At 45.8% G+C, this 24,436-nt stretch overlaps 1 long non-coding RNA gene across 2 annotated transcripts; it reads right to left on the bottom strand.

The window, feature by feature from the left end:
* Positions 1-790: 790 nt before the first annotated feature.
* On the bottom strand, positions 791-23,403 carry LOC140456916 (uncharacterized). 2 transcript variants are annotated; one of them, XR_011953203.1, is made up of 6 exons: positions 23,284-23,403; positions 19,887-19,969; positions 14,135-14,215; positions 10,314-10,418; positions 2,797-2,922; positions 791-965 (listed from the first exon to the last, which is right to left on the bottom strand). It is a non-coding gene; the product is annotated as an uncharacterized lncRNA (long non-coding RNA). The 2 variants fall into 2 exon arrangements; XR_011953202.1 differs by lacking the exon at positions 2,797-2,922.
* Between the last annotated feature and the right edge of the window lie 1,033 nt (positions 23,404-24,436).

Here is a 24,436-nt window from a genome sequence, read left to right as displayed (position 1 = left end):
CCACCAGGGCCACTCAGCTCCCGATTGTGTAACCGCCCTGATTCACAACCTGACAACTAACTGAATCCCAGAGGTGAGGTGAGGGTGACAGCCCAGTCCCACTCCAAGATCACTAATTCTAGCTGATTCCACCCTTGTCTCAGCTTATACACTTTCATCCATCTCTGTGTTATCTCCAGACTTCATTATCCAAACATATTCCTGGCCAGCTTCCCACATTCAACCTCCCTGTAATCTCAAGAAAAACTAAATCTCTGCTGCCCAAGTACTCCCTCGTACCAAAACTTGTTGATCCATCAAAAGGCTCCTATTCATAATCAACAACATAGATCCACAGAGATGTACAGCATGGAAACAGACCCTTCAATCCAACCCATCCATGCTGACCAGATATCCCAACCCAATCTAGTCTCACCTGCCAGCATCCGGCCCACATCCCTCAATTTAAAATTCTCACTCTTGATTTAATTCCTGGTTGTGATCATCCCTAGCTCGCTGCATCAGACAACCTTTGAGACCTCGACAACCCATTCTGTTCGAGACTCCCAATGATCTGTTAATTCATTACTTCACCTGCGTGGCTGCTTTTACAGTTGCCAAAGCAACAAGGTCTGAAATTTGCAGCTAAAACCTCACAGGTCTGCTTTCCTCCTTTAAGACATTCCTCAAAACCTGCTTATTTGGCAATGGTTTTGGTCACCTGACCTAATATCACCAGCTCTGGCCTTATGTTTAAAATTCTCAATAATATTTTTGTGGAATTATAAGCATGATAATAAAAATACAAACTGTTGTTGATTTGGACATTACCTTCAGATCTTTACTGTTGCTGAATGAATACTCTGTAATGTCTCTTACCCAACCACATTGTGGGAGCACCTTCACCACACAAACTGCAGCTGTACAAGAAAGTCAAACATCACCCTCTCCACAGGCAACAGGGCTTTGGCATTAATCACTGGGATCTGTGGACGGAGAAACACAGTTGATGTTTCAAGGAGTTCAAAACGGATTACAGGGAATGAAAATAGTGCAGAATGAGATAGCCAGAAATGGAAGGAAGATACACTTGCTTATTAGAAAAAGGAATTCTTGATTGTTAAACATTTTCCAGAAAATATTGATAAGCAGCACATGGTCAGGGGCTGGGTGGCAGTGAAAAATTAACTTACAGAAATGTTTGTAAAAATAATAGTTATTATTTTTATACCAAACAGACCAAATATACACCCTTTGGTATTTTATATTATTAAAATACCAAACAGACCAAAAATACACCCATTGTTCGAGATTGAGGAAGCTAGACATTGACAAAGTGGTCATGAGGGAGCCCAGAGATGAAGCAGAGCTGTATAAGCTGTTATGATCCCACAGTCATAGAGATGTATTGCACCGACACAGACCCTTCGGTCTAACTCATCCATGCCAAACAGGTATCCGAACCTAGTCTATTCCCATTAGCCAGCACTTGGCCCATATCCCTGTAAATGCTTCCTAATCATATCATGTGTCTATTTAGATGCCTTTAACATGTTTTAATTGTACTAGCCTCTACCACTTCCTCTGCAACTCATTCCACCCACTGCATGAAAGAGTTGTCCTTTAGGGCCCTTTGAAATTTTATCTGTTCACCCTAAAGCAATGCCCGGTACTTCTGGACACTACCACTCCAGGGAAAACACCTTGTTCATTTACTCTATCCATGCCCCTCATGATTGTATAAACCTCCATAACATCACCACTCAGCGGAAAACAGCCCCAGCCTTTTACGCCTCACCCTGTAGCTCAAATCCTCCAACCCTAACAACATCCTTGTAAGTCCTTTTTGAAACCTTTCAAGTTTCACAGCACCCTTCTGATAGGAGGCAGGCCAGAACTGCACACAATATTCCAAAAGTGGCCTAACGAATGTCCTGTACAGCAACATGACCTCCCACATCCTATACTCAATGCTCTAACGAAAGAAAGAAAATATACTGAACACCTTCTTCATCATCCTATCTACCTGCAACTTGACTTGCAAGGACTATGATCCTGCAGTCCAAGGTCTCTTTGTGGCGCAAACGTCTTCAGGGCCTTGCCATTCAGTGTATAAGTCATGCCCTGATTTGCTTTTCCAAAATGCAGCACCTCACATTTCTCTAAATGAAACCCCATCTGATCAATATCTTATTGTAATCTGAGGTAACCTTCTTCATTATCCACAATACCTCCAATTTTGTATGACCTGCAAACTCATTTATGATACCAAATCATTTAAATGAATGATGAAACAAATCCCGAGATAAACATCCATTTCTCAGAGTTTGAATGTGCTCTGTGTAAATCCTGCCCAATGACTCTGTACCAGAGAAAGGCTGCACATGCACCTGGCTGCACCTTGCCCCCTACAAAGCTGGTGGCTCCACACGTGTCCAGTGAATTTTTGCCCCAAATAAAGATGGCGGCGCGCACCCATGCCTGCAGCCACACTGAGGCAATTCACCGTTTACTAAAAACAAGAGACTGGGACGTGTTTTCCGATGTGCACAGTTTGTTTGTAAAACCTCTCCGCTCATACAGAATCGCTCTCACCTCCTGCGGTTCCACAGACAGCCTTGATGATTTTTGTGGGTACCTATTCTCTGCCTGCTTACTCATTTGTCCTGAATGTTTTTGTACAATCACTTTGGATTCTCCTTAAACCTATTTCCTAAAGCTATCTCATGTCCCCTTTTTGCCCTCATGGTTTACCTCGAGTCTCCTCCTACTGCCCCATACTCCTCTAGGGATTCACACAAAAACAGCTCTCTGTACCTGCCATATGCCTCCTTCATTTTCTTGACCAGGCCCTCAATTTCTTCCGATAGACAGCATTCCCTACACCTTCCAGCCTTGGCCTTAACAGGAACATACTGTCTTTGTACTCTTGTTGTCGCAGGCCTATGGAAGCAATGGCAGATGAGGACAGAGATGCAATCATTCCCAGTAAAGAGGTAATATTGGGAAAGTTAACAGCCTAAAGGTAGATGGGTCTCCTGGCTCTAATGGATTGCATCCCAGGGAGTAAAGTAGATGGCGGGGGTAGTGGTTGGAGGGGGTGGTGAATAACAAATAGACTTGTGATAATTCACTTAAAATTTGTTGGATTCTGGGATGGTTTTGAAAGACTGGAAGCTGCAAATGTGGTGCCACTATTTTTCAAAAAGGACCGGTTAGCTTAACTTCTGAGGGGAGAAAATGCTTGAATCTCTTAAGGAAGTAGTGGTGAGTTATCTGGGTAGAAATTGTCTCATTTTGCAAAAACAGCATGGATTCATGAAAGGCAGGTCACGTTTAAGGTTTTACTGGTATTATTTGAGGATACAATGAGCGCATTGGACAAAGTGGACTTGGTGGATGTGGTGTATCTGGATTTCCAGAAGGTATTCGATAAGTTGCCACACAAAAGGCTGCTGTATAAGGTAAAGATGCACAGCCTGAGACCCGGGTTCAATTCCCGCCTCAGGCGACTGACTGTGTGGAGTTTGCACATTCTCCCCGTGTCTGCATGGGTTTCCTCCGGGTGCTCCGGTTTCCTCCCACAGTCCAAAGATGTGCAGGCCAGGTGAATTGGCTATGCTAAATTGCCCATAGTGTTAGGTAAGGTGTAGATATAGATGTAGGGGTATGGGTGGGTTACGCTTCGGCGGGGCGGTTTGGACTTGTTGGGCCGAAGGGCCTGTTTCCACACTGTAAGTAATCTAATCTAATCTAATCTAATTATGGGTAATGTATTATCATTGATACAGGATCGGTTAACCAACAAAAAATAAAGAATGGGGATAAATGGGTGTTTGGATTAGTGTTGGCACTACAACTGTTTGCAATTTACACAAATGTTTTGGAGTTGAGGACCAAGTGTACGGTGTCAGAGTTCATATTTGATACAAAGATGAGGTAGAGCAATGTCTGCAGAGGCCACTGTCAGTCTGCACAGGGATACAGATAGGTTAAGTGAGTAGGTAAGGGTCTGGCAGATGGATGACAATGTTGGGATATGTGAGGTCATCCATTTTGGTCAGACTAACAGCTAACTGATGAAATGGTGAAAACATGCAGCAGGCTGCTGTGCACAGGGAGCTGGGTGTCCTTGTGCATGAATCACAGGAAGTTGGTTTGCAGGTGCAGCAGGTAATTAAGGCAGTGAAGGGAATATTGTCCTTCATTGCTAGAGGGATGGTTCTGCTGTAGCTGTACAGGGTGCTGGGGAGGCCACACCTGGAGTACTGTGTACAGGTTTGGTCCCCTTACATTAGCAAGGATGTACTGGCACTGGAGGGAGTACAGAGGAGGTTCACTAGTTTGAGTTGGGAGTTGAGAGAATTGGTATATGTGGAGAGATTGAGAAAACTGGTTTGACAGTCATTGTAATTTAGAAGAATAGGAGGTTGGAGAGGAAAAAATAAAATTATGAAGGGAGTGGATAAGCTTGGAGCAGGGAGGCTATTTCCTCTGGGGGCGGGTCAAACTAGAGCATAACCTTAAAATAAGGGGGAGCAGGTTTAGGACTGAGTTCAGGAGGAGCTTCTTCAGCTAAAGGGTTGTGCATCTGTGGAATTCCCTGCCGAGTGCAGCATTTGACGTTATCAACTTGAATGCCTTTAAGGGAAAAGGTAGATTTGTGAACAGGAAAAGAATTAAGGGTTATGGTGAGAGAGCAGGAATGTGGAGCTGAGACCATGAAAAGCTCAGGCCTGATCTTATTGAATGGCAGAGCAGGCTTGAGGGGATAGATGAAAGTTCTTGCCTTGTGCCATCAAAATTGGCCTTTGTCCAATTCAGAACCTTAACGTTTAGATCTGGTGTATTATTTTCTGTAACAGCTGAAGAACCCGAGGCACTACGGAGGTAGTGCCTCCCACCCGCCCTCCTCCTCTAACCTAATAATAAGATCCGTTGTGGTAAGGAGGCAAGTGCCGAATTTTGCTTGTTGTATTCTTTAGACCCAGTTTTTTGTGCAAAATAAAGGTTAGCTTTAGAGGGATGGCAGTGAAGGCAGTGCAATGTTCCTCCTGCAACATGTATGAGGTGAGGGATGCCATGGACGTCCCTGCTGATTACACTTGCAGGAAGTGCACCCATCTCCAGCTCCTCCAAGACCGTGTTAGGGAACTGGAGCTGGAGTTGGATGAACTTCGGATCATTCGGGAGGCAGAGGGGGTCATAGATCGGAGCTATAGGGAAGTAGTAACTCCAAAGATGGCAGATAGATGGGTGACAGTGAGGGGGACTGGGAGGAAGCAGCCAGTGCAGGGACCCCCTGTGGTCGTTCCCCTCAAGAACAAGTATACCGTTTTGGATACTTGTGGGGGGGACGACTTACCAGGGGTAAGTAACGGGGCTCAGGCCTCTGGCACGGAGCCTGTCCCCGCTACTCAGAAGGGAAGGGTGGAGAAGAGCAGAGCAATAATAATTGGGGACTCGATAGTTCGGGGCACAGATAGGCGGTTTTGTGGGAACGAGAGAGACTCACGTTTGGTATGTTGCCTCCCAGGTGCAAGGGTACGTGATGTCTCTGATCGTGTTTTCCGGGTCCTTAAGGGGGAGGGGGAGCAGCCTGAAGTCGTGGTCCATATTGGCACCAATGACATAGGTAGGAGGAGTGCTGAGGATGTTAGATAGGCTTTTAGGGAGCTAGGTTGGAAGCTCAGAGTTAGAACGAACAGAGTTGTTGTCTCTGGTTTGTTACCCGTGCCACGTGAGAGAGAGTCGAGGAATAGGGAGAGAGAAGAGTTAAATGCGTGGCTACAGGGATGGTGCAGGAGGGAGGGATTTCGGTACTTGGATAACTGGGGTTCTTTCTGGGGAAGGTGGGACCTCTATAAACAGTATGGTCTGCACCTGAACCTGAGGGGCACCAGTATCCTTGGGGGGAGGTTTGCTAGTGCTCTTGGTGGGGGGGTTAAACTAACTCTGCAGGGGCATGGGAACCCAGACTGTAGCTTTAGGGTGCAGGACCTGGAGTGTAGGGAGGTTAGGAATATGGCATCAATCTTAAAGGAGGGTGCCTGTAAACAGAAGAGTGGCTTGAAGTGTGTATACTTTAATGCCAGAAGTATACGAAATAAGGTAGGTGAACTCGCAGCGTGGGTTGGTACCTGGGACTTCGATATTGTGGCTATTACGGAGACGTGGCTAGATCAGGGACAGGATTGGCTGTTGCAGGTTCCAGGGTTTAAATGTTTTAGTCGGGTCAGAGGTGGGGGCAAAAGAGGGGGGGGTGTGGCTTTGCTTGTCAAAGATAGTATTACAGCGGTGGAAAGGAAGATGGACGAAGATTTGCCATCTGAGGTAGTTTGGGTTGAGGTTAGGAATAGGAGAGGTGAGGTCACCCTGTTAGGAGTCTTTTACAGGCCTCCTAATAGTCCTAGAATCGTTGAAGAAAGGATTGCGAAGATGATTCAGGAGAAGAGTGACAGTAATAGGGTGATTGTTATGGGAGACTTTAACTTTCCTGATATTGATTGGGAAAGCTATAGCTCAAGTTCGTTAGATGGGTCAGTGTTTGTGCAATGTGTGCAGGAGAGTTTCCTGACACAATATGTAGATAAGCCAACACGAGGTGAGGCCATACTGGATTTGGTTCTGGGTAACGAACCAGGCCAGGTATTAGAACTAGAGGTAGGTGAGCACTTTGGGGACAGTGACCACAATTCGGTGATTTTTACTCCAGTGATGGAGAGGGATAAGTGTGTACTACAGGGCAAGAGTTATAGCTGGGGGCAGGGAAATTATGATGCGTTGAGGCATGACTTAGGATGTGTGGATTGGAAAAGTAGATTCCAAGGCAAGAGCGTAATTGATATGTGGAACTTGTTCAAGGAGCAACTATTGAGTGTCCTTGATAAATACGTACCTATCAGGCAGGGAGGAAAGGGTCGTGTGAGGGAGCCGTGGTTTAATAAGGAGTTGGAATCCCTTGTTAAATGGAAGAGGGCGGCCTTTGTAAAGATGAGGCGTGAAGGTTCAATAGGGGCAATTGAGAGTTATAAGGTAGCCCGGAAGGACCTGAAGAGAGAGCTAAGAGCAGCGAGGAGGGGACATGAAAGGTCCTTAGTTGGTAGGATGAGGGAAAACCCTAAGGCTTTCTATAGGTATGTTAGGAATAAAAGAATGACTAGGGAAGGAATAGGTCCAATCAAGGATAGTAATGGGAAGTTGCGTGTGGAGGCTGAAGAGATTGGGGAGGTGCTGAATGAATACTTTTCGTCAGTATTCACTCAGGAACAGGACATTGTTGTCGATATGAATACTGAGGCACGAATAAGTAGAATGGATGGCTTTGAGAAATGTAGAGAAGAGGTGTTGGAAATTCTGGCAAGGGTGAAAATAGATAAGTCCCCTGGGCCTGATGGCATTTATCCTAGGATTCTCTGGGAAGCAAGGGAGGAGATTGCAGAGCCATTGGCCTTGATTTTTGTGTCCTCTTTGTCGACAGGAGTAGTGCCAGAGGACTGGAGGCTAGCAAACGTGGTTCCCTTGTTCAAGAAGGGGAGTAGGGATAATCCTAGTAACTATAGGCCAGTGAGTCTCACTTCTGTTGTGGGCAAAGTCTTAGAGAGAATTGTAAGGGATAGGATTTATGCACATCTGGATAAGAATGATATGATCAAGGATAGTCAGCATGGTTTTGTGAAGGGCAGGTCGTGCCTCACAAACCTTATTGAATTCTTTGAGAAGGTGACTAAGGAGGTAGATGAGGGGAAAGCGGTAGATGTGGTATATATGGATTTTAGTAAGGCGTTTGATAAGGTCCCCCATGGTAGGCTACTGCAGAAAATACAGAGATATGGCATTGAGGGTGAGTTGGAGGTTTGGATTAGGAATTGGCTCTCTGGAAGAAGACAGAGGGTAGTAGTTGATGGCAAAGGTTCATCTTGGAGTGCCGTCACTAGCGGTGTTCTGCAAGGATCTGTTTTGGGACCATTGCTGTTTGTCATTTTTATAAATGACCTTGGAGGAAGGGTTAGAAGGTTGGGTGAGCAAGTTTGCGGATGATACGAAAGTCGGAGGAGTTGTAGACAGTGAGGAAGGATATGGCAGGTTACAGCGGGATATAGAGAAGCTGCAGAGCTGGGCAGAAAGGTGGCAAATGGAGTTCAATGTAGCTAAGTGTGAAGTGATTCACTTTGGTAAGAGTAATAAAAAGATGGATTACTGGGCTAATGGTAGACTACTTGGTAGTGTGGAAGAGCAGAGGGATCTTGGTGTCCATGTACACAGATCTCTGAAAGTTGCCACCCAGGTAAATAGTGCAGTGAAGAAGGCATATGGCGTACTGGCTTTTATTGGTAGAGGAATTGAGTTCCGGAGTCCTGAGGTCATGCTGCAGTTGTATAAGACTCTGGTGCGGCCGCATCTGGAATATTGTGTGCAGTTTTGGTCGCCATACTGTAGGAAGGATGTGGAGGCACTGGAACGGGTGCAGAGGAAGTTTACCAGGATGTTGCCTGGTATGGTAGGAAAATCCTATGAGGAAAGGCTGAGGCACTTGGGGTTGTTTTCATTGGAGAAAAGAAGGTTTAGGGGTGATTTGATAGAGGTGTACAAGATGATTAGGGGGTTAGATAGGGTTGACAGTGAGAACCTTTTTCCACGTATGGAGTCAGCTATTACAAGGGGGCATAGCTTTAAATTAAGGGGGGGTAGATATAGGACTGATGTTAGGGGTAGGTTCTTCACTCAGCGAGTCGTAAGTTCATGGAATGCCCTGCCAGTAGCAGTAGTGGACTCTCCCTCTTTATGGGTATTTAAACGGGCATTGGATAGGTATATGGAGGATAGTGGGTTAGTGTAGGTTAGGTGGGCTTTGATCGGCGCAACATCGAGGGCTGAAGGGCCTTTACTGTGCTGTATTCTTCTATGTTCTATGTTCTATATTTTAAAACTAGTAGAAATGTCAGAATTCCAAACTGTGTTTTCAGGTCATTCAGCCCATCATATTACTACTGACCCTGAGAGCCTCCAAACTTCCCCCTATAACATTGCATTTCCCAAGGCCACCCAACCTACACATCCCTGAACATTATGGGTAATTCAGCCTGCATAATCCCCCCAACGTGCACATCCCACAACACTGTGGGCAATTCAGCCTGGATAATCCAACCTACCCTACACATCTTTGGACTGTGGGAGGAAACCAGAGGACCCAGACGAGATCCATGCAGAAATCCCCAATAAGGTGATCACCCCTTTCTTATTTCCCAGTTCCACCTAAATACCTTCACTGGGCGTACTCCCAGGAATATCCTCCCTAAGCAAAAACATAATGCTGTCTCGAATCAAAAATGCCACTCCCCCTCCTTCCTTCTCCCCCTTTCTATTCTTCCTATAGCATCCATACCCTGGAACATTAAGCTGCCAGTCCTATCCATCCCTGAGTGATGCCTCTGTAATTGCTATAATATCCCAGTGCCATGTTCAAAACCATACCCTGAGCTCATCTGCTTTCCCTGTCAGGCCTCTTCTATTGAAGTAAATGCAGTGCAACTGCTCAGTCCGACTTCATTCTGTGCCTTGCCCTTGCCTGCCTTGACTATTTGACTTCTGAACTGTACCAGCCACAGACATATCTCTTTACTCACTATCTTCTTGGGTTTACACCCACTCCCTCACTGGTTTAATGCCTCCCGAGTATCACCAGCAAGTCTCCCTGCCTCGATATTAGACACCTTCCAATTCAGGTACAATCCATCCTTCTTATGAAGGTCAACTCTACTCCAGGAGATCACAACGATCCAAAAAACGTGAATCCTTTTCCCCTGCACCAGCTCCTTAGCCACTCATTAAGCACCTCCTCCTCCTCCTCTGTAATATGGACATTTTTCAAGATGTCACCATTTATTTCCCCACATTCTATATCTCCCATATACTTCTTCACAGTAAACACTGATGCAAAATACTTGTTTCCTATCTCGCCCATCGCCTGCAGCTCCACACAATGGCTGCCTTGCTGATCTTTGAGGGTCTCTATTTTCTCCCTAGTTAGCCTTTTGTTCCTCATGTATTTACAAAAGCCCTTTGGATTATCCTTAACCCGATGCGCCAAAGCTATCTCACGCCCCTTTTTTCCCTCCTGATTTCCCTTTTAATTATATTCGAAAATTTTTTGGATTGGAATAAAAGCAAAATATAACATCCTGACAAAACAAACGAGGGTAGGACTTACACTCAATAAAAGTAGGGCCTTGAGCAGTGATGTGGGAACAAAGAGACTGAGAGCTTCACGTCTTTGAAGTTTGTGTTACATGTAGACAGGGTGGTGAAGAAGGTGCTTTGCTTAGCACACCTACCTTCATTGTTCAGACCTTTGAGTCCAGGAGTTGGGACGTTATGTTGAGGATGTACAGGACGTTGGGGAGGCCTCTTCTGGAATACTCTGTCCAGTTCTGGTTGTGCTGTTATAAGAAGGATATTATTAAATTGGAGCAGGTTCAGAAGAGATTTACCAGCATGTTGCCATGAATGGAGGGATTGTGTTCTAAGGAGAGGCTGGATAGGCTGGGAATTTTTTTCACTGGCGTGCACGAGTTAAGGGGTGACCTTAACTGAGGTTTACAAAATCAGAAAGAGTGTAGATAAGGTGAATAGCTGGGGGAGAGGGAGATTCAAAACTCGGGTGCATTCGTTTTGAGAAGAAATGAGAAAGATTTGAGGGGAAAGACATTAGGGTTTTTTAAAAAAAATTTACACACTGGAATGAACTTCCAGAGAAAGTGGTAGCTGTGAATACAATTACAATATTTAAAAGACCTTAAATATTTGGATGGATGTGGACCAAGCGGAGGCAGGTACAATTAGTTCAGTTTGGAATTATGGTTGGCATGGACTGGTTGGACCACAGGGCCTGTTTCCTTGCTGTATAACATTATGACTCTAATCCTCACTAACTCTAAATTCCTCCATCCTCAACTCTCCCGATCACTGTCACTTCATCCAGCCTCACAACTCTTCCTTATTTATAGAATTCCTCACCAGCCACAGAACGCTCCCTATCTCATGTCCTCCAGTTTCTCAAATCTCTGCGATATGTGCCTTTCTTTAGTTCCAGCCTTGAGGATGCCCTCATTCACTCCGATTGGTTGGAGGACAAACTGGTACGACCGGGTCCTCTAGTACTACCCTCTGCCCCATTGGCCTGCGCTGACATCAATCATCGGGGCCCATTGTGAGGTGAGTGGTGGGATCCTCCCTCTCTCTGCCCTGGGATGAGCTTCAAAATTCACAGTCAATGGGGCAGTATCACAGAGCACAGGGGCTGGGGCTATTCGGCCCATTTGGGATGTACCCTCTCCCTCTGGAGATGCTGCAAATCTGTCCCAATTCCCTTCCCATTTGCCCATAGACCCCCAAATCTTCCCTTAAAAAGTAAAATTCCAAATCTGTTTATGAATAACTGCTGAGTCTGTCTCCAGCTGCCATTCAGACTGTTCCAGATACTCAGAACTTACTGAATAAAATAATGTTCACATATTCACATTATTTGCCAGTTACCTGAAAATAGTTACTAAAATTGTGACATTGTTAACAATTCCCCTCTCCCTGCAGATTAGATATCCTAGAAACAAATTTGCACCTGGTCAAAATCACTGCTTAACCTTCTCAGCTCCAAGGACAATTATCTGTGCTTCTGTTAGCTCTCCACAAAAGAGGAACACATCTTATTTTCATTTATTAGTGTCATAGAGATGTACAGCACAGAAACAGACCTTTGGTCCAATTGGTCCATGACAACGAGGAATCCTCAACAAATGGAACCCCATTTGCCAGCTATTGGTCCGTATCATTGGAAACTCTTCCTATTCACGTACCCAATCGGATGCCTTTCAAATGTTGTAAATGTATCAGCCTCCACTACTTCATCTGGCAGCTCATTCCACACATACACCACACACAGCTTGAAAACTTTGCCCCTTAGATCCATTTTAAATCTTTGCCCTCTCAACATAAGCCCATGTGATCTTGTTTTGAACCCACATAACTTGGGGGAAAAGACCCTGGCTGTTCACCTTATCCATGCCCTTCATGATTTTATAAATCTCCATGAAGTCACCTCTCAGTCTTTGACTCTCCAGGGAAATTACCCCTAGCCTATTCACCCTCTCCCTGCAGCCCCAATCCTCTAACCCGAGCATCGTCTTTGTAAATCTTGTCTGAACTCTTTCAAGATTCACAATATCCTTTCCAGAACAGGGAATTTCAAACTTAAAACATAATTCCTGAAATGGCTTAATCAATGTCCTGTCCAACCACAATTTGACGTCCCAGCTTCTGTACTCAATGCATTGACCAATAAATATAAGCATACCAAACACCACCTTCACTAGTCTGCCGACCTGCGACTCTACTTTCAAGGAACAATGAACCTGCACTCCATGGTCTCTATGTTCAGCAACATTCCCAAGTACTTTACCATGAAGTGTACAAGTCCTGCTCTGATTTGCCTTTCCAAAATCCAACAGCTTACATTTGTCTAAATTGAATCCAGTCTTCCATTCCTTGCTCCAATGGCCCATCTGGTCAAGATACTGTTGCATTCTGAACTAACCTTCTTCATTGTCCAATACAACTCCAATTTTGGTGTCTTCTGTAAACCCAATGCCCATATCTCATATATTCACATCCAATTCACTTATTTAAGGACCCAATATCCATTCCTGCAGCACACTGCTGCTCATAGGCCTCCAGTCCGCAAAGCAACCCTCCATCACCACCCTCTGCCTCCTACCTTCAAGCCAGTTTTGTATCCAAATGTCTGGTTCTCCCAACAGTTCATGTTATCTAACCTTGCTAACCAGTCTGCTTTGTGGAACATCGTTCAGTGTCAATATAGACAACGTCCACAGTCTGCCTTCATCAATCATCTTTGTCACATCTTCAAAAAAACCTCAATCAAGTCAGAGAGAGAGAATTTCCCACACACAAAGTCATGTTGACTATCCCTAATCAATCCTCTTCTTTCCAAATACATGTAAATCCAGTCCCTCAGAATCCCTTCCAACAACTTACCTACCACTGACGTTAGGTTGACTGTTCTCTTGTTCCCTGGCCTTTCCTTACCACCTTTTTTAAATAATGGCACCCATCTTCCAGCACCTCACCTGTCACAAACAATGATATAAATACCTCAGGGAGGGGCACTGCCATCACCTTCCTAGCTTTCCACAAATTTCTGGGATACACCTGATCAGGTCCCAGGGATTTATCCACCTTGCTACTGTTTAAGACTTCCAGTACTTCCTACTCTGTAATATAGACACTTTTCAAGTTATCACTATTTATTTCTCCAAACTCTCCAGAATAGAATAGCATAGTATTTCTCCCACCTCCTGTTGTTCCATAGATGGCCTTGTTGATCGTTAAGGGGTCCTATTCTGTGTCTGGTTATTATTTTATCCTTAATGTATTTGTAGAATCTCTTTGGATTCTCCTTAAACTATTTCCTAGAGATATTTCAAGTCCCCTTTTTGCTCTCCTGATTACCCTCGAGTATATTCCTGTAAAAACGTGATCCTGTACTCCCAATTCCTCCGCCTCTGCCATATCTGCTCCCAGGAGAAGCAATTCCACTCCAGGACATCCCAGAAAGGTTTCCTCTTTCAAGGACCGCATTTACCTCCCATTTGATCAACAATGCACTCCAACGCATATCCTCCACTTCCTGTACCTCCGCCTTCCCCCCACCCCTCCAACCACAATAAGAATATAATCCCCCACTCCTCACCTGCCACCCACTAATCTCCATTAACCTCTGCAATGTCTGCTACCTACAGTCAGACCCCACCACCAGGGATATATCTCCCTCCCCAGCCCTTTCTATCTTCCGCAGAGACCATGGGATCTTTGGTGCTGATGTGCTGCCCCACGGATACCTCAGTCACTCACCCTGCCAAATGGCCTAGTGAGATTATCACTAGATGGATAACCCAGACACCCAGATAACGTTCTGGGGCCCAGGGTTTGGATCCCGTCACGGCAGACAGTGGAATGTGAATTCAATAAAAATTTGGAATTAAGAATCTATTAAAGACCATGAATCCATTGTTGATTATTGCAAAAAATAACCTCATCAGATTCACCAATATCCTTCAGGGAAGGAATCTGCCATCCTTACCTGGTCTGGCCTACATGTGACTCCAGACCCACAGCAATGACTCTTTACTGCCCTTTGGGCCCAGCCAGTGACACCCTCATCCTGTGAATGAATAACAAAGAAGGTCAAGTCTTGTACCCAACCATACTGTTCTTACAGATAAGTGATCTCTTCGTAAATTTGATTCTCAACTCCCTGCTGACTATTGGGGAAGTGGGGGGGGGGGTCAACATTAGCATCCCAATAAGGAGATCATCCCTTTCTTATTTCTCAGTTCCACCTGTATAACCTGCCTGGATGTACTCCCAGGAATACCCTCTTGAAGCCCAGCTGTGATGTTATCCCTTATCAAAAATACCTCTCCCCCTGCTCTGTTGCACCCTTTCTATCTTTGTTATAGCATCTATACAGTGAAACATTAAGCTGCTGGTCCTATCCATCATTAAGTCATGCTTCTGTAATTGCTATAATACCCCAGTGCGATGTTCAAAACCATCCCCCGGAGCTCCTCTGCCTGACCTATCGGGCCTCCTGCATTGAAATAAATGCAGTGTAGCTGCTCATTCTGTGCCTTGCCCTTGTCTGCCTTGACTGTTTGACGTCTGAACTGTACCAGCGTCGGACTGAGCTCTTCCCTCACTCTCTCTCTCTGGGTTTACCCACATTCCTTCACTGGTTTAATGCCTCCTGAATAGCACTAGCAACTGTTCCCTTCCAGTGCCAGTGCAATCCAACCTTCTGATGGAGGTCAATTCTACCCCACAAGAGATTCCAATGATCCAATAATGTGAACTCTTCTATTCCTATGTCATTGACAACAATAAACAACAGCCTCCCCTCAAAATGGTTATTCTCCCCTTTAAGAATATTCTGCTCCCTCTCTGAAACATCCTTATACAAAAATTACACATTCGAATAATAAACCTTACACTCATCAGGTCAGCATAAAAGGATTACAGGACACATTGAAGGTTTGGGGAGACCTTTTGAGAGAATGCGATGATTCAAAGGAGAATATTTAAGCAGCAAATGGGATTGATCTGGAACACAATACTCACACACACAATGTGAATATCCAGATCCTGATATACTGAGTAATTCAATCAGAGTTTAGCAGAATATTTACTGAGATTACCATCTGAATGTCCACCTGTAATATCCCTTAATACAAGTTTATAAAATCTGTCACTATCAGTTCAAGTTAGAAACTCACACCATCCCCTCCTTGTGGCCCAGGATTACTGTACATATTACCCTTGAGGACATCAGCAGTCAACTCAGGGGGAAATCTGTGGGTTTCTAGGAGATTCCAACTTGAGATCTCATGTGACTGAACACAGCTGTTCTTTGACACATTGGAGAAAATGATCCAAGGGTCAGTGAGATATGGGGAACAAGAATGACTTTCTTTTCTTTCCTTCCGTGCTGCCGCTCTGCCTCATCAATAAGACATGGGTGTGAAAGGCTAATGCCTAACGATGGGCAAGTTGTCTCCATCCTGACCAATGGGTAGGAAGATCCTCTCAATCACTCCAAAGCGTATCCCTAAAAAGATAGCAACTCTTTCTGCTCCCCACTGCCCAGGGCCCCCAGTAAATGTTTGTAAGAATGGGATGGGGGGGGGGGGGGGAGGAGAGGAATATCTCCTAGAAAAGGCATAACTGTAAAGGTCTAAGAGAATTATGAAGAGAGAGAGATGCACAGGAGAAGGGGGTAACAAGTTGCCAGATGGGGTGTAACTCGTGAAAATGGGAAGTTGCTCATTTTGGAGGAGATAATAAAAGAACAAAGTACTATTTAAATGGTGGAAACTGTAGAAAGCTGAACCACAAAGGGACCAGGGGTAATTGTTCAGGAAACACAGAAAGCTACCACACAGTTACAATAGGGAATCAGGAAGGGGAATCGAATGTTTTGTTTCAAAGGTTTTCAGTATTAGAGTTTGGCGTCTCTACCTGAGAGTAACGTGTGGCTGTGCTGGTGAGACCACCATATCTGCAGGAATGAGAGCAGATTTGGTCCCTTTAGAGAAGGAAATGTGTCACTTTATTGGAGGCATTTCAGGGAAGATTCAATGAGATGATCCCTGGTTTGGAGGGATTATCATTTAAATAAAGGCTGAAAAGGTTGGGACTCTACTCACTGGATTTTGGAGAAAGAGAGGTGATCTCATTGAGACAGATGGGATTCTTAAGGGGTTTGACAAGATAAATACTGAGAGGATGTGTCCGAGGGTAAATACTGAGAGGGGAGTCTGAAACAAGATTCTGAGTTACAGAATCAAGAGTTCTGTCTTGGATTCAAGTTATGGAGAGAGATAGGTGCGCACAACAAGGAAGATTTTACAATTGGTGGAAGGGAAATTACGATGCTGTAAGACAGGATTTGAGAAGCATACGTTGGGAGCATAGGCTGTCAGGGAAGGATGTGGTGGAAATGTGGAACTTTTTCAAGGAGCAGATACGACGTGTCCTTGATATGTATGTACCTATCAGGCAGGAAAGAAATGGTCGTGTGAGGGAGCCTTGGTTGACGAGGGAGGTTGAATGTCTAGTAAAGAGGAAGAAGGAGGCTTACATAAGGTTGAGGAAACAAAGTTCAGACAGAGCAGTGGAGGGATACAGGATAGCCAGAAGGGACCTGAAGAAAGGGATTAGGAGAGCTAAGAGAGGGCATGAAAAATCCTTGGTGGATAGGATCAAGGATAACCCCAAGGCATTCTATGCGTATGTGAGAAACCTGAGAATGACGAGAACGAGGGTAGGTCCGATCAAGGACAGTAGTGGGAGACTGTGTATTGAGTCGGAAGAGATAGGAGAGGTCTTGAACAAGTACTTCTCTTCAGTATTTACGAACGAGAGGGACTGTATTGTTGAAGAGGAGAGTGTGAAACAGACTGATAAGCTAGAAGAGATACCTGTTAGGAAGGAAGATGTGTTGGACATTTTGAACAACTTGAGGATAGACAAGTCCCCCGGCCCTGACGGGATATATCCTAGGATTATGTGGGAAGCAAGAGAGGAAATTGCAGTACCGTTGGCAATGATCTTCTCGTCTTCACTGGCAACGGGGGTGGTACCAGGGGACTGGAGAGTAGCGAATGTTGTGCCCCTGTTCAAAAAAGGGAAGAGGGATAACCCCGGGAATTACAGGCCAGTTAGTCTTACTTCTGTGGTAGGCAAAGTAATGGAAAGGGTACTGAGGGATAGGATTTACGAGTATCTGGAAAGACACTGCTTGATTAGGGACAGCCAGCACGGATTTGTGAAGGGTAGGTCTTGCGTTACAAGTCTTATTGAATTCTTCGAGGAGGTGACCAAGCATGTGGATGAGGGTAGAGCAGTGGATGTAGTGTACATGGATTTTAGTAAGGCATTTAGATTAGATTAGATTAGATTACTTACAGTGTGGAAACAGGCCCTTCGGCCCAACAAGTCCACACCGCCCCGCCGAAGCGCAACCCACCCATACCCCTACATCTACCCCATACCTAACACTACAGGCAATTTAGCATGGCCAATTCACCTGACCTGCACATCTTTGGACTGTGGGAGGAAACCGGAGCACTCGGAAGAAACCCATGCAGACACGGGGAGAATGTGCAAACTCCACACAGTCAGTCGCCTGAGGCAGGAATTGAACCCAGCACCAGGTCTCTGGTGCTGTGAGGCAGCAGTGCTAACCACTGTGCCACCGTGCCGCCCCATGATAAGGTTCCCCATGGTAGGCTTATGCGGAAAGTCAGGAGGCATGGGATAGAGGGAAATTTGGCCAATTGGATAGAAAACTGGCTAACCGGTCGAAGGCAGAGAGTGGTGGTAGATGGTAAATATTCAGCCTGGAGCCCAGTTACAAGTGGAGTTCCGCAGGGTTCAGTTCTGGGTCCTCTGCTGTTTGTAATTTTTATTAATGACTTAGATGAGGGAGTCGAAGGGTGGGTCAGTAAATTTGCAGATGATACAAAGATAGGTGGAGTTGTGGACAGTGAGGAGGGCTGCAGAGGGACTTAGATATGATGCAGAGCTGGGCTGAGGAGTGGCAGATGGAGTTCAACCCTGCCAAGTGTGAGGTTGTCCATTTCGGAAGAACAAATAAGAATGCGGAATACAGGGTTAATGGTAGGGTTCTTAGTCAGGTGGAGGAACAGAGGGATCTTGGGGTCTATGTACATAGATCTTTGAATGTTGCCACTCAGGTGGATAGAGTTTGTAAGAAGGCCTATGGAGTATTATCGTTCATTAGCAGAGGGATTGAATTCAAGAGTCGTGAAGTGATGTTGCAGCTGTACAGGACTTTGGTTAGGCCACAGTTGGAGTACTGTGTGCAGTTTTGGTCGCCTCACTTTAGGAAAGATGTGGAAGCTTTGGAGAGGGTGCAGAGAAGATTTACCAGGATGTTGCCTGGAATGGAGAGTAGGTCGTACGAGGATAGGTTGAGAGTTCTCGGCCTTTTCTCGTTGGAACGGCGAAGGATGAGGGGTGACTTGATAGAGGTTTATAAGATGATCAGAGGAATAGATAGAGTAGACAGTCAGAAACTTTTTCCCCGGGTACAACAGAGTGTTACAAGGGGACATAAATTTAAGGTGAAGGGTGGAAGGTATAGGGGAGATGTCAGGGGTTGGCTCTTTACCCAGAGAGTGGTGGGGGCATGGAATGCGCTGCCCATGGGAGTGGTAGAGTCAGAATCATTGGCGACCTTTAAGCAGCATTTGGATAGGTACATGGATGGGTGCTTAATCTAGGTTAGAAGTTCGGCACAACATCGTGGGCCGAAGGGCCTGTTCTGTGCTGTATTGTTCTATGTTCTATGTTCTACAAGGGAACACAGACGCGGGTAAGGGGTTTCAGTAGCAATGGAGCTGGGGTGAGGTGGAGAAAAGCAACTTTTAAAAGATTGGATTTCCTGGTGCTGTGATTGTGTGGATGTCTGATCAGAAGGTCACCTTGGGGTCAGATAGAACAGCAATATTGTTGAGAGTGTCGTTCTGCCTCAGAGTTCCCAGTGGGAGGGAGGGGCTCAGCAGTAAGGCAATGGGTTTAACCTTGACAATGTTTCATTGGAGGAAATTGCAGCTAATTGAGTAGTGGGAATGTGATAAGCAGTTTGATAACTGAGTAACAGTGGAGTAATGGAGAGGGATGATGGGGAGGGCGAGCTGGGCATCGTCAGTGTACATGTCAAACCTAACACAGTGTTTTTGGATGATATCACCTCCCGGCACTATGTACGTGAGATACAGGAGAGACCAAGGATGGATCATTGAGGGACACCAAATGCAAGGAATTCAGAAAGGAAAAGGAGAGTGGAGATGGAGCAGGGTTTTCCAACAACGGTGAGGTCAAATATTAGTTTTTCACAGAATGGGAGAGAAGGACATAACCAGAAAAGACCAACAGACAGAACAAGGAACAATATCTATAAATTGGCGAGGGGGAGTGATGAGGCGGCAGCAGAGGAAAGAGAGTTGGAAAGTGAGTTTAGCGAGATTAGGGTAAAGGGTCAAGGTGAGCTCTGATAAGGCTTGACAAGACACTGGAGAAAGATGTAGGTTTAGGACAAAAACCAGGAACACCACGTGAGGCAGTTTGACTCAGTAGGCTAGTGGGAGGGAGAGAAACAGCAGATCGGATTATCTCAGTCTTAGTGACAGGGAAACCCCATGTGCTCCTCACTCGTTGTTGGAGAGGAGGATGGAGGAGACAGGACGATGGACAGTGTTTTAGAAAGAAACAAAACCAGGGTTAGTGATATTTAAAATGAGTGAACAAACCTGATGTATTTAGCTTTTATCCAGAATATTAAAACAAACGGCTGAAGTCCTGATTCGAATCCCATCTTGGCAGATGGTGGAATCTGAATTCAAGAAAAAGAATAACGTATTAGAAATCTGAACTCCATGAAACCATTGTCAATGGCGAAAAAAATCCTGCCAACCTGACAGCGGCCCAGCCAGCTACTCACTGTACTAATCACTGCAAAGTCTCAACACAGGAATGAAACTGGATGGACCAGTTGGCAACTAACAAGGCACCAGAAATTACAACCACAGAATCAGCCCTCTCGATGGTGCAACGTCCTCCTAACTAACATATGGTTTTTGGTGCCAAAACGTGGAGAGCTGTCTCACAGACTAGTCAAGGAACAGCCTGACATAGTCATACTCATGGAATCATCCCTTACAAAGATAACCAGACACCACCATCACCATCCCTAGATATCGAGAGTGTGGTGCTGGAAAAGCACAGCAGGTCAGGCTGATGAAGGGCTTAGGCTTGAAACGTCGATTCTCCTGCTCCTCGGATGCTGCCTGACCGTTGTGCTTTTCCAGCACCAGACTCTTGACTCTGATCTCCAGCATCTGCAGTCTTCACTTTCTCCTGAAATCTCTGATACGTCCTGTCCCACCGGCAGGACAGACCAGGCAGAGGTGGTGGCACAGTGGTGTACAGACAGGGAGGATTTGTCCTGGGAGTACACAGCATTGGCTCCGGAGACCAGTAGGTTTCATGGCTCCTGCTGATTACCACATACCATCCTCCCTTGGCTGATGGATCAGTTCTCCTTCATGTTGAACAACATTTGGAGGAAGCACTGAGGCAATAAAATGATGTCAAATGTACTCTGGGTACAGGATTTCAATGTCCATGATCGAGACTTGCTCTGCAACAGAATTACTGACTGAGCTGGCCAGGTCCTAAAGGGTATAGCTGCTCAACTGAGTCTGCAGCGGGTGGTGAGGGAACCAACAAGAGGGAAAAACATACTTGATCTCATTGTTATGATTTGACCAGCTGCAGATACATCTGTCCATGACAGTATCAGTAAGAGCGACCATCACACATTCCTTTTGGAGACAAAGTCTTGCCTTAAAGTTGAGAAAAACCTCCATTGTGTTGAGTGACACTATCACCGTTCTAAATGGGACAGACTTTGAAGAGATGTAGGATCTCAAACTGGATATCTCGAAGGCACTGTGGGACATCAACAGCAGCAGAACTGTACTCCAGCACAATCTGTAAAGCTAAGTGATCCTACGTCCAGTGGAACAGATCGGAGCTCTGCAGTTCTGCCACACCCAGTTGTGAACGGTGATGGACAATTAAACAACTCACTGGAGGAAGCATCACATATATCCCCACCCTTACTGATGGAGGGGCCTCACACATCCATTCACCAGATAAGATGACAGCATTTGCAGCAATCTTCAGCCAGAAGTGCAAAGTGGGATGATCCATCTCAGCCTTCTCCAGTGGTTTCCAACATCACAGATGCGAGTTTTAAGCCAGTTCGATTCAGTTTGAATAACATCAAGAAATGGTTAAATAGTGCAAAGGCTATGGGCCCTGCCAATATTCTGGCAATAATACTGATGGTTTGTGCTCCAGAACTTGCCACCCACCAAGCCAAGTACCACTCCAGCACTGGCATCTATCGACAATGTGGAACATTGCCCAGGGATGTTCAACACAAAAACACAGGGCAACCCAACCCAGGCAATTTCCATCTATCAGTCCACACTCGACCAACAGTAAAGTGATGGAAGATGTCATCAACAGGGCTACCAAGCAGCAGCTGCTCAGCAACAGCCAGCTGAGTGACACTCATTTTAGGCTCCACCAGGGCCACCCAGCTCCCGATTGTGTTATTGCCCTGATTAACAACCTGACAACTAACTGAATCCCAGAGGTGAGGTGAGGGTGACAGCCCAGTCCCACTACAAGATCACTATTTCTAGCTGATTCTACCCTTGTCTCAGCTCATATACTGAAACTCTCATCCGTTGTGTGTTATCTCCAGACTTCATTATCCAAACATACTCAGGGCCAGCTTCCAACATTCAATCTCCCTGTAATCTCAAGAAAGTCTAAATCTCTGCTTGTTGATTCATCAAAAGGCTCCTAATTAGAATCAACAGCATACAGCCATAGAGATGTACAGCAAGGAAACAGACCCTTCGGTCCAACCCGTCCATGCCGACCAGATACCCCAACCCAATCTAGTCTCACCTGCCAGCACCTGGCCAATATCCCTCAATTTAAAATTCTCACACTTGATTTAATTCCTGGCTGTCATAGTCCCTAACTCCCTGCACCACACACACTTTGAGACCTGGACAACCCATTTTCTTCGAGACTCCAAACCATTTGTTAATTCATTAGTTCATCTGTGTGGCTGTTTGTACACTTGCTGAAGCAGCATGGTCTGAAATTCGCAGCCAAAACCTCACAGGTCTGCTTTCCACCTTTAAGACATCCCTCAAAACCTGCTTTTTGGAAATGCTTTGGCAATGACCTAATATCTCCATCTCTGGCCTGAGGTCTAAAGTTCTCAATAGGATTTTTGTGAAATTATAAGCATGATAATAGAAATACAAACTGTTGAGAGGGGGAATGAGAGCAAGGGGGTGAGAAAAGGGGAGAGAGGGGTGAGTGAGAGAGGGGGAAGAGAGCATAAGAGGGGAAGGGAGAGAGAGGGTGAGAGAGAGATGGGTTGAGAGTGAGGAGGGGTGAGAGAGAGGGGCGAGGGGGTGAGAGAGAGGGGTGAGTGAGTGAGAGGGGGGCGAGCGAGAGCGCGAGACCGAGGGGGGCAAGAGGGGGGGGCAAGAGAGAGAGAGGTGCAAATGAGTGGGAGGGAGGGGAAGGAAATGAGACAGAGAGTCTGAGAGCAAGAGAGTGCACGAGAAGGGGACGAGAGAGAGAGAGCGAGCGAGAGAGAGAGAGAGAGATAGATATCGAGGAGGCAAAGCTGATAGGGAGAGATAGAGGGCAATCCAGTGATAGAGGGATGAGAGAGAGAGGGATGCGAGGGAGAGAGAAGTCGGGTGAGAGAGAGTTTGGGTGGAGAGTGAGTGAGGGGGTGAGAGAGAAAGAGAGGGTGAGAAAGAAAGAATGAGAGTGAGGGGGTGAGAGAGAGAGTCAGAGAGAGATGTCTCAGTGAGGACCAGGACAGCAGAGGTGAAGAGCAGGTCCCTCACAAGATGATGTGAATGAAGCCTAGAATGTTGCTTTTCCTTCCCCAGCTCTGAGCAGGTCCCTCACAAGATGATGTGAATGAAGCCTAGAATGTTGCTTTTCCTTCCCCAGCTCTGTGTCTATGTCCTGTCTTCCAGGTCTGAATACAGAAGGTCACTAACCCCTCCCTGTGCTGTTTACTGTGAGTGATCTTACCGACTGCAGGATTTACTGAAGGCTCCAGACCTCCCTCTTCATGTCTCTCTGACTGACCAACCGTCTTTGATGTGGTTATGGATGAGACAAGAGTTAGGAATTCGGCTGAGACAGGAACATCCTGATGACCTACAGGAGACAGAGAAACAGACAGAATGGGAAATTAGACTGATGCAGTGAGGGTTACACATGGAGAATGGCACTGAGTCCCACAGAGATCTGGAAAATCCCAGTCTCCATCCCTGGCCTGTGCTGCTGTGTCCCTCTGGAATGGAGAATGCTGTTGGGTCAGGATCTGGAGTAGCTGCAAGAGTGAGAGACACTGACAGAGGCAGCAATTAGACCCACACAGGGAGGGATACCACATGGAGAGGTACTGAGTGATATCACCAGAGTGCAGGAAGGTATCAGGATCACACAATGGTCATGATGAAAGGGTTGGGATTCATGGTGCACGGGGATCCGTACTCAGTGACAGGTGAGCTACGAGTGGGACAGGTGATGGCCTCGTGCTATTCTCACCTGACTGTTCATCCAGATGTTAATGCTGGTGTCCAGTATAACCCATCTAACTGCCTAATATTCTTTCCGAATGGAAATCTGTTATAGGCAGCGGGTCTGGCCTACATATGATCCAGACCCAGAGCGATGGGGTTGACTCTAAACTGATCTCTGTAATGATCCAGCAAGGCACTCAGCTCAAGGGCAGCTGTGGGTGGGCATGCGATGCTGGCCAGCCAGAGACAGCAACATCCCATGAGTGAATTAAACACAACACTGCTGGGAGCAGTGTCCTGGTCAATCATGTCGGTAAGCTTATGGAAAGGACTTTAAACTGACAGAGAGGATGCAGGGCCAGGGTTCAGGTGAAAGGAACTTTCCAAATCCAAACAGAAATGGCAATGTAGCTGAAGACAAGCAGAAAGGAACAGGAAGAGACAGAGTTTAGCTGAAACTGTACATCAGTGAATTGGACTGTGACAAGAAATTGTGGAAAGAGTCAATTGTAATGTTCTTTTTTGGAATGGGCAAAGTCTCTGCAATAAGGTGGATGGACTGGGGCACAGAGATAAATGAGATTCAGTGGTGACAGGGTGAACAAAAGGTGGAACATGAATATTTTATTGCACACCTCCTTGAGGGGTCTCAGGGA

Source organism: Chiloscyllium punctatum, chromosome 31 (assembly GCF_047496795.1).
Source record: "Chiloscyllium punctatum isolate Juve2018m chromosome 31, sChiPun1.3, whole genome shotgun sequence".
Classification (NCBI taxonomy): domain Eukaryota; kingdom Metazoa; phylum Chordata; class Chondrichthyes; order Orectolobiformes; family Hemiscylliidae; genus Chiloscyllium; species Chiloscyllium punctatum.
This window is presented reverse-complemented; position numbering and strand designations above follow the sequence as displayed.